This window comes from Ictidomys tridecemlineatus, chromosome 7 (genome assembly GCF_052094955.1).
Source record: "Ictidomys tridecemlineatus isolate mIctTri1 chromosome 7, mIctTri1.hap1, whole genome shotgun sequence".
Classification (NCBI taxonomy): Eukaryota; Metazoa; Chordata; class Mammalia; order Rodentia; family Sciuridae; genus Ictidomys; species Ictidomys tridecemlineatus.
This window is the reverse complement of record NC_135483.1, coordinates 183,944,604-183,957,739: the sequence shown is the minus strand read 5'-3', so window position 1 is coordinate 183,957,739 and position 13,136 is coordinate 183,944,604. Positions and strand designations below refer to the sequence as shown.

General features: G+C 39.9%; 1 protein-coding gene across 1 annotated transcript in view; it reads right to left on the bottom strand.

Annotated features, from left to right (window-relative positions):
- Positions 1 to 13,136, bottom strand: part of Sgpp2 (sphingosine-1-phosphate phosphatase 2) — a 110,783-nt gene that overhangs the window by 96,458 nt on the left and 1,189 nt on the right. The window lies entirely within an intron of this gene.

Sequence of the window (13,136 nt, the reverse complement as noted above, 5' to 3'; positions counted from 1 at the left end):
CATGTGCCACCATGCCCGGCTCACAGGAGCATCTTTACAGAATAAAAATATTTTAGTTTTTCACGAAACATAAAACTATCTTGTTATTGTTTTTAAAAATGCAGGAAATGTAGATATGCACAAATAGGAAAATAACAGATTTTAATCCCAATGAGAACCACTGGCAGTATTTAGTTAAACTCCTTGGGGCTTTTTAAAAAATATACATTTCAATATATACTAAATACAGTTTTAAAATTTGGGTCATATTATAAACTTCATTTTTTAACTTTTTTTTTTTTTGGTTGAACAATATACATTGTGTATGTTTCCATGTCCAGAAATTCAAGAAATTTTAACTCCTTTCTTGGCATCTTTTGAATTTTGTGATTAATTTTTTCCCTGTTTATAATATAGCTGAAAGACCTTTTATGATTATATATTGATAATATATATGGCAATAAGAACCATGTGTGGGAGAACATAAATCTAACCTACAAATTCCACCACTTGGGGAATGGACACTGTTGACCTCAAGGGCAGGACAGTGGCCATGAGAGGACAGTCAGTTCCCCTGCCCTCGCCCTGCCCTTGCAACTTGGAGTACAGTTTAAAGAACAATCAGAGTTTTATGTTTAACAGAAGAGAATTCTTTTACAATTTCTAACTTTAAAAATGAGCTATTCTCAATGAAATTACACATGGGTAAAGAAAGCTGTAAAGTTTTTATCTCATGCAAACACTTTCTCCTAGTTTTATTTCATCTCAATTCATCCTACTCCAGCTAAAGCCAAGCAGCGGGAACTAACACAGGTGAAAGAGCAGAAGAGAGTATAGACTGTGGATGATATTTTAGAGATTTGGTGTCTAAAGAAAGGGCGTAATCATTAGCTCCCAGGGACAGTTGGGCTCCACAAAGACGTTCTGTGGCTGGTGAAGAAGAAGGTTAATGACGTTGAACATCTTTCTACAAAGGAAGAAAATAAGCAGAAAGGAGACTGAAGATGCAATGTGTGACTTTGACCTATTTGCAATACCAGATTGAAGCAGTTTGACAAAATGAAATGCCAAATAATTAAAAAATAAATAAATAAACCCCCTCCAGCTATGAAACAAGATTGTCAAAATAAAGCTAATGACAAATGTACATGTTTTTTTTTTTTTTCTTGTACATTCAAACCCTTCTGTGTTCCACCTGGGCAGAAAACAGAGGCCTGTGAGCAAGACATTCAAAACTAGGCCCCAAGGCTCCTGTGACAGAATGACCCTGGGAGAGGCAGATCAGAGGAAAAGCTCCCAGATGCTCTTCTGTGTTTCCTGCACAGTGTGCAAAGACAGCCTGCAGCAGACACTCAGGGAAAGAGCAGGACCAACTCTTGAAAGGCAGTATTGATTTAAAACAGTCATTGAAATAATGATAGATTCATAAGCTGTTGCAAGTACTAAATGTCCTGTATTCTGTCCATCCATTTTCTCCAAATGACTACATCTTACAAACTGTAGCACAATATCAAAACAAGAAATCTGACATTGTACCAGCACCGCATGTAAGATATAAACTACCCCATCGCCGCACGGACCTTCTTGGTACCAATAACTCAGATGGATTAAAATCAGTCTTTTTCTTCTTGTTTTTTTTTTTTTTTTAACTCAGCATAATGCCCTTGAGATCCACCCAGGTTATTGGGTGGATCATCACGACTGTTCTTACAGCTGAATAGTATCCCAGGGTTTGGATGCATCACAGTTTATTTAATCATATAGTGAGGGATATTCTGGTTCTTTCCAGTGTTTGGCTATTGCAAATAAAGCTGCCTGGATGACCAGGTACAGATCTTTATGCGAATAAATTTTCATATCTCTGAGGTCAATGTCCAGGAGTGTAACTGTGGAGTACATGAAAATTGTGTGCTTAATACTAACTTTTAAGTATTTAATAAACAAATTTATCTTTTCAAAAGTAACATTTTTCCATGATTGATTATTTATTTACCTGGTGAGTCCACCGAGCCCAGCATCAATTGGGATGGAGGAGAGAAAGCACTGATTACCAAATAATTCTAAATCTAAGAGACTATGTTGTATTGATGGGCCTAACTGTAACTTCTTACAGGCACTATAATCTATGCAGGTGTACCTGCCTGCACCAGGGTGTACTCAGAATCAGAGTGGGAAATCCTGCTTCTCTTCCCACAGTGGTATTCAGGGGTAAGAGAAAGAAATCAAGGCTGGATCATTTATCACCCCTTATGTAGGAAAAAAGTCACATGATTCCTTAAAAGGCAAAATTTGGGGACAATAAAATATGACATGTGGAGTCAGATGGGCTTAGATGGAGGCAAAATTAAGTGACCAATGGATCTCAGTCCACCCTCTCTCCAGAAGTAAGAATCATACAGAAATTCACTCTGAATAACCTTTGAGGACAGGCATCCCATTCTGTCCATTTGAGGATGTGTGTGACATCATGCATGTAAGCATGACAAGAAGAGATGACACGGCAGTCCTTTGGGGCCTCTGGAGGAGGCCAGAGGACTAGAGCAGGCTTAGAACTCAAGTGAGGATGCAGGAGCTGCTGGCCACCTTTTGCAGGACCACAAAGACTAATTCTCTTCTTGTTTCAATATCATAAATCATACTCTGTGACATATATTCATACCCTCTAGACATATACTCCTTTCTGGCTTGGGGTACAGGGAATGTGTGCTTTCTCCAACCCTATCAGAGGCCTCAAACCCTGCCCAAGGTTACTGACATCGCACACGCATATCACAGGACACAAATGATAACCCTTACCTGGAAGGTACAGGGGAAAGGACAGGGAACCAGGTGTGGCTTATCTAAATCCAGAGATAGCTGCAAGGGAAAAACAAGCCTTGCCTGTTTTTCCCTTCCGCCCTCAGAATCCAAATACTTTCCACTTGAAAGATTAGAAATATATGAAGGTTGTAAGCTTTTGCTAAGTGAGACGCAGTGAAGGATTCTGATGTGTAAATGAACAAACTACAAACATAGAAACTAATAAAAACAACAACAAAAAAAATTCACTAAAATCACAGCGGAAAACGTGGGTAAAGTACACGCCTGGGTCATTCACAAAAAGAGTGACATGAGCGTCTGCTAAACAAGAAAGACATATCACCTTGTTAGAGGTAAAAGAAACACAAAACTAAAATAATGGAATACTTTCATGTAGGTATCAATTTTTTTTTTTTTGTACTTGGGGTTGGACTCAGGAATATTCTACCTCTATGCTACATGCTTAGCCTTTTAATTTTCTTTTGGGACAGTGTCCCTGTAAGTTGATGAGGCTGTCCCTGAACTTGCACTACTTCTGCCTCAGACTCCTGAGTAGCTGGGATTACAGGCATGCACCACCGCACCCAGATGGCAGATTACTTTTTTTTTTTTTAGAGAAATTTTTAACATTTATTTTCCAGTTTTCGGTGGACACAACATCTTTATTTTATTTTTATGTGGTACTGAGGATCGAACCCAGCACCCTGCGCATACCGCTTGAGCCACATTACTTTTTAAAAGAACTCTTCACTAATGGATGCTAAAATTACTGGGTAGAAATATGGAGAGGAAATAAAAGATATTTATAATGTTTCAGAATGCCAGTCTGTAAGATAGGTATTGATTACAAAGAGAAAGACAGTAATATGAAAAACACTCTTTAAAAGGTATTTAAAAAATCTGGTAAGGGAGCTAGGGTTGTGGCTCAGTGTTAGAGCACTTGCTTAGCACATGTGAGGCCCTGGATTAGATCCTCAGCACCGAATAAAAAATGAATTTAAAAAGAAAGGTATTGTGTCCATCAACAACTAAAAGAATTTTTAAAAAATCACTGATGATAGACTAAATCAACTCTATGTGCCTCCTGATAGGATGCACTAATAAGGATGCAGTGTCTTCCTGTGAATCCCCAACTATGCAGAACCTGCCTATAATTTAGAAGAAACAACAGGCAAACCCAAGCTGAGGGGCTCTATGCAAATAACTTGCCTGGACTTTGCAAGTGTCAGTCAGGGAAGGCAAAGAATGACTAAAGAGTTGATCCACATTGGACTAGAGGAACATGTCAACTAAATGTAATTTATGATTCTGACCTAGGACCCAGAATAGCCAAATGATACTCAGAGGCAATTGGAAAAGTATGAATAAGGTCCATAGATTAAATAATATTGCCTTATTTTGATTATTGTACTATATGGTTTTATTTTTTAATGAGATAGTTATCTTACAGGATCTCACTATTATTATCTTACAGGATCTCACTATGCTATTGAGGTTGGCCTTGAACTTAAGATTTTCTACCTTAGCCTCCCAAGTAGCGTGGGCCACCACAAATGGTATACTATAGTTTTATATGATGCGAACATTAGGAGAATTTTTAACATTAGGTCAGGAAATTTTTACTATCTTTGCCAACTTTAGAAAATCTAAAGTTATTTCAAAAGAAAGTTAAAATGACAAAAATTTAAAGGCAATATTACGTGGTGTTGCTTTTTATTCATAATTACACAAATATTTATACGAAGCAAAAGGGATACTTATGCCAGACATGCTGGCATACCCCTATAATCCCAGAGGCTTGGAAGGCTAAGGCAGGAGGATTATGAATTCAAAGCCAGCCTCAGCAACTTAGTAAGGCCCTAAGCAACTTAGTGAGACCTTCTCTTAAAATAAAAAATAAAAAAGGCTGTGGATGTGGCTCAGTGGAGTGCCTCTGGGTTCAATCCCCAGCACAAAGGAAAAAAAAAAGATATACTTCATAACTGTCAAACAACTACTGCTTCATATCCTATCTAACTCCATCAGTTCAAGAAGATGCAAAAAACCATGGTGAGCAGGGGTGAGCATGACATTCACTGGTAAGACCAATAAGAGCCTTCCGAGTCTCTGGGACTTTTCTGTTTCTTCACCTGGGTGCTGGCTATGGAGATACAGATGTCTAGCTACTATTTCTGACACAATCATGTATTACTTTTAATGTTTAAAGGTTGCAGAAATTGGGCTGGGATATAGTGTAAATAGTAGAGCTCTTGCCTTACACGTGCAAGGCCTTGGGTTCAATCCCTGGTACCATGAAAAAATTTTATTTATTTAAAATATTTATTTTTAAAAAATGTAGCATCTTCTTAGTGAAAAACCATCAAAAGGTCAGAATTCAGAATGAAAGAACAACTAACTTCCAACAGTCTCCTTTGTTGCAATTTTACCAAAATCTGAGATGTTCTATTTCACAGCTACCTTTCTAGTCATTTAGCAAGAAAGGATGATTTTTTTAAAATCGCAACCAGAAAATATTCACCTAAGGCCTTTCTCCACCAATTAAGCCCTGGCCTTGCAGCTACCAACACATTATCCCCAGGAAACTTTTTCACCATTATTTTCTTTCCCCACATCCCTGGGATTTACTGTGATCTGCTGTCTTCCATAAAATTCTACAGAAATAATTTTTTTTTTTGCCATTTAAAGAAAACAAAACCTACCCAGATATTACAGAAATATTCTTTCTTATAAAGACAGAATTACTAAATAAATAGCCTTATTTAAAGCAACAATGAACCTGGTGTTTTGTTTTTAAATGAAAAATATCTAAAAGGTCCCTGTGACCTAGGCCTATCATCTGGGTAACATGGACAGCTGAGGCAGGGGGATCGTGAGTTTAAGGCAACCTTTGCAACTTAGCAAGACCCTATCTCAAAAATAAATAAATAAATCAGAAGTATAAATGTGTGAGTGAAGACGTGTGTGTGTGTGTTGGGGGGCTATTATTTGAAGTGGTTCAAGGAAGCCATTGCTTCCTTTCCCAACCCCAGATCCTAAGTGGTTCACCCCTTTCCTTTCCATCTAATCCGACCCCAAGCTCAAGGATTTCCCCCCCACACACACTGTTTTTAACACACTGTCTCTATTAGTCCATTCCATGTCTGAAGCAAGATAAGAAGACAAAAATGTGAACCATGATCTTGACTGGAGTTTTTTCAAAGTTTCATTTTTCTCATCATGCGGAGTGTATCTCACCAGGTGAGAAGAACATCAAAGACCAGTGGATGCCCCAAATTTCAGCATTTTCATAGACTCCTAACATCGACAGGAGCACTCTAAACATGTTGCCTGGAAACGGGAGCAGTGCTTTTCTCCCAGGAAAGCTTTGTGCTACATAAAATGCAGGAGTGCCTTTCTCAGGATGTCCTCCTTATCAGGGCAACAGAGGATTTAATCATTAATAAAATCTATAGCAACAGAAGTGCAAGTGTTCTTTGAAAAAGTGAAGGTCTTAACATGTTTGTGTTTTTCTCCCCATTTTTTTTAATTGGCGCATTATAGTTGTACATGCTGATAGGATTTATTGTACATATTCATATATACGCACTACATAACCATATAATGTGGCCAATATCACTCCCCAGTTTGACATCTTAATTCCAAGACAAGAGAGTTAACGTTAGCCTAGGCTTGCTGACAATAGCCAGCTAAAACATGGTGATTTAGCCACATCTTTAACTCAATAGCTGTTTCGCCATCAAGTGACTCTTCAGCAATGCCTGTACTTTCCTTCGTAGTGTTCAAAAGAAGAAAGCAGAGCAATGAGAAAGTTATTCATTAATCAAAACCTTTTATTGTTGCTGGATTAAAAGGAGTCAACACTGAAAACAGTTATCAAGCTAAAAGAAGACCCGGCCAGCTAAAGTGTTCAGGGATAAAAATCAGCTCCCAGAACCCCATTGTCAGAGGACCAGGTGATATCTATGCCAAGCAGGGAAAGGGAAAGTTTCACATAGCTCTTGTTCTTCTGTTCAATAGGTAGTATTATGTACCTGCCCCGTTCCAAGCACACGGTAGGCCCTGTAGCTACACAGGTGAGCAGAGGGACCCGCCCACTCTCCACATTATTCTACCATTTTGAACCTCCCACCATTTCCCAGCTCAATAGAGGTCACAGAAATAATGATCTAATTGAAAAAATGTGCAAATCCTTAAAAGTAATAGAAATCAGCATATTCTGGTTTCATGTGGAGACCTTCAAAGGTTACTTTCAGTGTAGGGGTGGGAGGGTGGTTGTTAGATAAGTCCTCAAAAAGTAAGGCACAGTGCCAGATGCCACATGGCCAGTTACCTTTCCCAAGGTCCCCCTAAGCACTGATATTTTTGTTGTTGTTGATTTGAGACAGAGATTGACTACGTTGCCCAGGCTGGCCTCCAACTTGTGGTCCTCCTTTCTCAGCCTCCCAATTAGCTGAGATTACAGAGGCATGCCATTGTGCCCATGCCAGGCTCCCCCTGAGCCATTCTATTTCAAAACTCAACTGTTCCTCTAGCAACTCATGCTCAGAACTGGAATCCACCATACTCAAGTCTCAGCTCCTCTCTGCACTGGGAATGTTCCCAACTGCCTGTGCCATGCTGTGCACTCTCTACTCTCCTCTCTACCCCTGGTTTCCGTGTCCCTGTTGTTTTTTCTGGCTCAAGCCTCCTGTTCAGTGACCTCCCACTTTTTTTCTCTGAGGTTCATCAGCATCTACCTTTTATGTCCCTATGTCTGGATCTTGCTTTCTGACTCCCTGTAGGAACAATGCGATTGTCTTAGTCACTATCCAACCTGCAGATCCCAGATGGATGAGCTCATGCCGGGCCATTGTGCAGGATGCTGTCCCACCTGTGGAAAACTGCTTTGACTCAAGGTCTGACCCCTAATCCAATCAGCCTGTACCCATAAAAATGAAGTTCCATGATTCAAAAGATGGCAACTGACATCTTAAGAAGCCAGATGTGTATCTTTCCTCCTAAGGGATCTCTGTATGACAGAGACACTCAAAGTATCATGAAGAACCCAAACTGACACTAAAGTTTGATTTTGTGTCTTTGCTGCTGTTTCTAACATCACTGTCTTAAAGGATTCACACAAGGCCCTGTAAATCCCCACACAGGCATCCCCCCCAATCCCACCCTCTTCCCCACAGAGTCACACACAGAGCTCTAAGTTGCCAATTCTGATTGGCTGGAGGGATGAAACTGGTTTGTCATACCCTGTCCATGGGATGAAGGCCAGACTCTGCAGAGATCCACGTTAGGGCTTCAGCCTAAAACTCTGGCTCTCGCCCAGCATGACAGCCAGCTTACCACCCGGGTTCTCTATGCAGCCTGTGCTGGGGTGTCTCTATTTACCTTCCCGGGTGTTCACCTTTATGGACTGCATCACCCCAACGCCAAGCTCCCTGTCTTTGGATAGAATTTGGCCAAAGGGGGGCACTGGAAGGAGGTGAGAAAGAGGGCACACGGCAGGAGTTTGAGATGTACGTCCCTCATCCCTCCTTGTGGTTACCTTTCTCCACGTCTTTTATTTTTTTTATTTTTGGGTGGGGGGAGGCTGTGGTGATGGAGATTAAACCCAGAGTTGTGCACATGCGAGGCAAGCACTCTACACTGGAGGGACATCCCAGGTCTACTTTTTTCTACTCTAGGTCTTGGCTCCTGTCAGGGGTACTTCTCTGACCTCAGTTCTCTCGAGGTCTGGGGTTACCAGGACCCTCTTCCCTCTCCTTGAACATGGAGGCTGAAGTTGCTTTCTCCAGGATGTACCATCCTCCCATGACGATTTCCCCCACCCTTTTTGCATATTTGTAAGTGATCTGCTATTTGGACTGCCTTTGATTAGTTCCTCTTTTATTACCTTTCAATAGAGTGTGCTTTTAAGAACAGATTTAGATTTACAGAAAAATTTAGAAGATGGTGTCAAATTTCCACGTGACCCATATTCTTCCCATATATTCTACAGTTACCCCTATTATTAACATCTTACATTAATATGATATATTTGTTTCAAAACTGATACATTATTGTTAACACTTTATACAAATGTCCCTAGTTTTGACCTTATGAGCATTTTGTTGTTGTTCCCAGTCTGTCCAGATGACATTCAGCCACCACGTCTCCTGAAGCTCCTCTTGGCTGTGACAATTTCTCACTTTTCTTATTTCTGATGACCTTGTCAGCTTTGAAGAGTACTGGCAGTATTCTGTAGAATGCCTCTCAGTATGAATCAGGAGCATACCATTTCAATTTGTATCAAGAGAGCATACTATCAACATGACTTTCACTATTGATGTCAACCTTGATCACCAGGGTGACGTCTATCAAGTGTATACATCATGAAATTATTTGCCCCTCCCCTTTTCATATTGTATTCTTTGGAAGGCACTATGTTCAGTCCACATTTAAGAAATAGGGAGCCATGTGTGGCCTCCCCATAGGTATAATACAACGTATGTTTCTTTTTTAAATTTTTAATATTTTATTTACTTATTTATTTATTTTGGAACTGGGGATTGAACCCAGGGGGTACTTTACTACTGAGTTACAACCCCAGTATGGATTTTGAGATAGAGTCTCACTAAATGGCCGAGGTTAACTTTGAACTTATGATCTTCCTGCCTTAGCCTTCCCAGTAGATGTGATTACAGGCCCGCACCACCACACTCAGCTTCTAGTATTTTGTGTGTTGCACCATTTTATTTGGGCTTTCTAAGGCAGGAACTACATTTTCTTTATCTTTGTATCTCTGAGACTAACAACTATGCCAGAAACATAAGAGTTGAACAATAAATGTTGGTTGCAAATGAAGGAAGCAAAAAGGAGATACAAGTAAAAGTGGCCTATTTCTCCAAAGATTAGAGAGCATACTAATAACTAAAGACTGGGAAGACTGTGGAAAACCTGTAACAATATGCTTATAGATTTTTATTCTGGTACACTCTCCCTTTGGGAAAATGTGGCAATGTTTATTAGATGACATAACATATGGGGCTGGGGATGTGGCTCAAGCGTTAGCTCGCTCGCTTGGCATGCGTGAGGCCCAGGTTCCATCCTCAGCACCACATACAAAACAATAATGTTGTGTCTGCTGAAAAATAAAAAATAAACATTAAAAAATTCTAAAAAAAAAGAAGACATAACATATGCATATTCTTCATTCAGCAATTCTCTGTCTGGAAATTTAAATTGGGAAATAAGCAAGACAGGTGGAAAGACATGTTATAAAATAACATCTTTTATAAAGATGTTATTATTTTTAGTGCAAAAATTGGAAACAATTTATTTAGATTGGAAACAATCTAAAGTCCCAGCAATAGGCCAATTAAATTATATAGGCTGTCCAGGTAATGGAGTAATACTAAGCCATCACAAATCAGGTTGAATGTTTCCCAGGTGACTGTCTCTGGGCAGTGGCACATGGGCATAAATTAAGCTTTTTATTTGTGTTTCCCCAAGTTTTCTCCTCTAAATAATGATGGTATCTGTGACTAGAGAAAAAAAGATCAAATGCACATTTTCAGAGTGGCTCATTTACCATTTCAAACATCAGATCATAGGCAATCAAAATTTGTAATTTGATCTTTTGGCAAGTTTAGTTACAGTGAAGCCAAAACATCACAGCTGCTGTGACAATTGCCTCCAGCCACTTCCCCCTCACACTGAAGTGGGTGGGTCCCAGGATAAGAGAATTCAGAGCTTCTTACTGTTTGCCAGCTTTTCTGGGTACCACTTCTAACCTGGATACTCCACAGTGCTTGTTTGTTTCGCTTTTAAAGCTCCTCTACGTGACAATATAGCCATATTACTATGGTCCTCTTTCACTGTTCATTTTGCAGATGCTAAAACTGAGGCCCAGAGAAATACAAATGATACAGAGGCAGAAGCAGAGGCAGATCACAGTCTCTTCCTTTGCAGAATGTATTCTTTGCTCTTTAGCAAGTCAGTAAATTCAAGGGAGGGATTTTTGTAGACCAACAGACTTGGAGGGGCCCAAATATTTCAGGAGAGAAATGAGAATGCAAAGACTTTGAAAAGGCAACCCACCCTTGATTCCCTCCCCAACCCAATTTTAGAACTATGTCTGAGCAGTTAGCAAACAAGTATTTATTGAGTAGAGTGAGATCATATTTCATCTAATATAATGATGGGGGGAAACACAGGAGAGTCTCACTAAATACAACTGCTTTGGGTAAGCAAAGACATTAGAAATCAAAATGACATTGCATTCAAGGTTGACGTGACCCCAGAACAAATCAACACAATCTCTTAAGGGTCTTTGCCCTCCCCAGCAGGTTCTAGGTTCTGTGCCTCTTACTCAGGACCCTGCTTCTCAAGGTGACTACCAAGAATGCCCTCAGATGGTTAATCTTGCGAAAATTGGCTACCTTTGCAAACTGCAAACAATACCTTCTCATTCTACCTGATCTCTACCCTGCCCCAGCCAGGACTCACAGCTCATACCTCCACAGTACATCAGTCACAGTGAGGTGCTGTGACTGTGCTGTTAGAAGCTGCACAGTAGAAAGAAGCTCAGACTTGGAAGTCAAAAGATCTGGCTTTCCCTGACTGTGCAGAACACTGGGAAGTCCCAAGTCACCTAATCTTTCAGAACTCATATTTACTGGGGCAATCCCTGAATCTCAGTTCAATATACAACAACAGGTCTGTTCGAGCCCAGCCCAGCCCTAGTTTGTAAGAGACATAGTTAATTTTTAAACTAGCAGTGTGTGGTGTTACAAGAATTTATAGAGGAAGTCTTTAATCACTCCATATTTGTGCAGTGTTAAGGACTTAAATAAAAACAGAAAATATGGAAGGTAAATTAGATTGATGGAGGTCTAAAATTATTGAAGTGAAGGAAAGTTTACTTTTGTTTGCAGGGTATAAAATGGATGTCTTTGGGTTGCCTTCTAGATTCTGGGATAACCATTCGTTGTTTTTTTTTTTTTTTCATTTGATTTTTCAGTAATCATTATTTAATTCTTAAAAATCTATTGATTTCTTATTGTAATCTGTATTCAAATATTCATAAAATTCACTGTGCATAACCAGGGGAGGAAAACAATGAGAACAGAAAAATTTCCTGCATTCTTAGAGCTTATCCTCTACAGGAGGAGACTGGAATAATCAGATATCCACACAAAGGCACATTTACACAATGTGATTATGCTGCAGGGAAAAAATATACAAGAGGCAAAGAGAGTCCATAAAGGGAGAGCTAGCCTGCAAGGTCAGTGAAGGTACCTCCAGAGGAACTGACCTTGATGCTCAAGGGTGGGTGGAGGGTATCTGGAGAAGGCACCTGCAACTGAGGCAAGTGGGCAAAGGCCCAAGGCAGAGGGGGAGTCATGGTTGATAGGAAAGAGTCTTCTCAACTGCCGTTTTAAAAATCCTATTATATATCCAGGGACAGTCACGTAATCATTTCCTTTTGGGAACTTCCTGTGTGTCCCTAGTAAACTATTAATCTTCTCAAGTCACTTGAAACTGATCCACCTTTAAGAACATTTATTAACCTCTCCCTTATCAAGTGCTTTTGAGTTAATTCCCCCACCATCACCACTATCACCAAGTACAGGGATTTCTTATCTTGATTTTGGGTTCTGTCTTGTTTCTTCACAATCTGCTGTGTGAGTGAGGTGCTGTGTTGGTCGGGAAGGGCAAGCCTACTCCTGGGCTTACCAGCCACCTAAGGCACTAGCAGCAAAGAGGCAAGAAGTCCACTTGGCTTGCTTTTAAAGGAGAAGACAGCGCATCTCCAGAATTTCAGGTAACCTTACCAAGGGTAATGTGGAAAACAGTTTGAAAAACACTAGTGAAAAAATGCACTCTTTTCAGCTTCCTGAATTCAAGAAAGAGGGTAGAAGTGTGAGAAGAGAGCAATAGAAAGCATCCACCTGTGGGTGTGAGTGTGAATGTTGTGTGTGCACAGAAAATGTCAATGAAAAACACTTCTTCTGGCTCTTCCCCCTTTAACACACCACAAGAGGAAAGGGAGGGGTCAGCAAACTCAACTAAAAGTTCCTGGAACTTCACATAGGACAAAGAAAGGGCTATAAAAGGAGATAAAATATTATAGAGGTGGATTTTTCTGTAATGCAACACACAATCCACCTCCGCCCTTCCAAATGAATTCTATAATTCAAAGCCTATTCATATTCAGGTTCATATCAAGGTTCTTCATAATTCCTCAGTTACTAAATCTAGACATCTATACATGAAGACGCAGCTGCTTTCTTGTCACCAGAAACTTCTAGGAAGAAAAGAAAATGTGGCTTTTTAAAAAGAAAAAGGAATTACTGTTCTCACTTGCCACACTTGTTATTTTGCCT